The following is a 2,605-nucleotide window of genomic DNA, read 5'->3' as shown; positions in this document are numbered from 1 at the left end:
CAGTCTTCCCTCTCTGTCTCTTACTGTGTTTTCTTTCTTTTAATTATCTCTCTCTGTTTGAGAATGACTCTTAATATCATTAAATAAAATAAAAGGAAAACTACTGACCTCTCCAAATGCAATATCTCTTTTTAGCAAAATATCTCTTTCTACCCAAACAAAACTGAATCTGAACCCTTTTTGTGCTTCTTTTTGCAGGAGAGAAGAAATTCTGATTAGTTAAATCTGTTTAATCCTTTCTTTTTATTTTTGTTTGTTACTTTTCCAATTAGGTTGGCAATTACTTCTGGCCAATTTAATGGATTCTATTTTGTTTCTGCTATTAATCATGACGTATCTTTCTAATTAAATTGCTAAATAAAACTAAATAATTGGATAAAAGAAAAGGAGATGTGAGATATAACTTACCGAAAATCTCAAATCTCAAATCTCTCTCCCCTCTCCCAGGTAAATCTTGATCATCTCTGTCAACCCATCTCCTATAAATTTGATGCAAGGCATGTCTGTTTTCTCAAATCTGAGATTTTCCATTTCTGTTTCATTTGCCAGGATTGTGAGGTGTGTTGAGGAGAGATTATTGTGGGAAGGGATGAGAGGTTAGTGGAGAGAGATGGGGAAAGGTTTTTTTTTTTATTTTTTTTTAATGAATTAATGAATTAATTTTATTTTTTTATTATTATAATTTTAACTATTTTTTATAATTATTTTTATTCTTTATTTCTTTATTTAGGTTTGGGCTATTACATAATGCATGAGGTCCCCACTACTTCTACATTTATCATTAATGAACATAACCCCCTGTCACGTTCCATGCTTCATGTCATTCTCATTTTCAATTTACGTTTCATACATATTCCTATCCGGGTTATGATTCCAGGCAGTTTACCGTATTTCATGTCATACAATGCATACTGTTTACATTCAAATATTCCATACAATCATGCCATAACCATTCGAGAACAACATATTGTTACATGCATCACATATCACATCAGACTAAATAGCATACATAGCATACATTCACGTTCGCCGGAGTTTTCGGTTCTGCCGACAACTCCGTTTTTTTCCCCCGATCCGTTACACAAGCTTTTGTTGAAGCTAGGACCCTTGAATAAAAGAATTTAACATCTTTATACAAAATTCGGATCAACCGAGAGATAAGGTTAGAATTTGATTACCTCTTAAGATCAAAGGTTTAGAAGTAAGATTTGAAACTTTGTTGTAAATTGAGTTAGTTGACAATCGAACTTGATCAAAGCTTGATTGAGTAGTTCAGATCCAATCTACCATAAAAATTGCTTGAAACTTAGAAATGAGAAAGACGATGCTCGAAACAAACATAAAAATTTCTAAAGTAACGTCTCAATTTCAGAAGAAACAAACAAAGAGAGGAAAAGCTTGTTGGAGGTCCTTTTAAGGATACAGATTTCAAACGGATTCCCCATTTGTCTTGATTTAGATGTGTTCGTCAATTATGTTTGGAGAAGAAATGACAGTTTAAGACGGTGACTTCTTCAAAACATGGGTTTTAGATACTTTAAATAGGATGTAAAAAAGCCTACATTTTAAGAATCTTAGAGGAAGACTTTTCAATTTGTTACCTTCAACGTTAGCCTCCAACGTTTTTTTTTTTTTTTTTTTAATCTCATTAGTTTGTTATTTGATTTTTCAAATTTTAGTTTTTAAAAAATTTAATTTATATATACTACTTTTAAAATAGATGCAAATTAGTTGCAAATGTATATGTGGGAATTGAATGGCTTGATTTATTCATAAGCTATATGGGCAGTTATACAGTCAACTTACAAAGAAAAATATGTACTCAAACAAATTACTTAGTGATATTCAGCAACTAGGATCGTTGAGAATTGTTGAGAATAGTTGAAGGCCAACTAGGATTATTGAGAATGATTGAAGTCTCACATTCATTAACTAGTGAATTGGAGTCTCACATTCACTAGTTAGAAACACTATTTTTGTAACGACCTTATTTTACTATTGAAATAGAGGCTCTACCATATTTATGGCGTATTCTTTTTATGTAGAAACATTCATTTTAAAAAGTTTATAAATGATGTCATAGACTTACACGTTAAAATAAAACCCTTAAATGAATCCAAAAACATATAAGAAACGAGAATGAACAATATATCCAAAAATTAGAAAACAACAACTACTCTAACACCGATTCCCTGGTCTTCACACGTCATCTTTATCATTCGTATATGAGTGTCTTTCTTTTACCTGAAATGTAAGAGTAGGACCTGAATGGAGTATTTTAAGAAATACTCAGTAAGTGACCCACTATTGGAGTCGTGAAATGCAAACACAGGTAACATGGTAGGACCTATAAATGAAAACATCATTTCATTCTCTTAGGAGTCGTGAAATGCAAACACGTGTAATATAGTGGGACCTATCATTAAAAATATCATTTCATTCTCTTAGGTGACTTTAGTCTCGGCTACACTAGATATGTCTACACACAGCCCATGCGTGCGAACGTGGACCTATCAGGCAGACTCGCACACCCATGGGCTTGCTGGTCGGGCTAGCACTCATTAGGGGTGTACATGGTCCGGGTTGGGTTGGGTTGAGAGATTTT

The sequence above is a fragment of the Cucurbita pepo genome, chromosome LG13 (assembly GCF_002806865.2).
Source record: "Cucurbita pepo subsp. pepo cultivar mu-cu-16 chromosome LG13, ASM280686v2, whole genome shotgun sequence".
NCBI classification, from domain to species: Eukaryota; Viridiplantae; Streptophyta; class Magnoliopsida; order Cucurbitales; family Cucurbitaceae; genus Cucurbita; species Cucurbita pepo.
Note: the sequence above shows the minus strand (reverse complement) of the source record.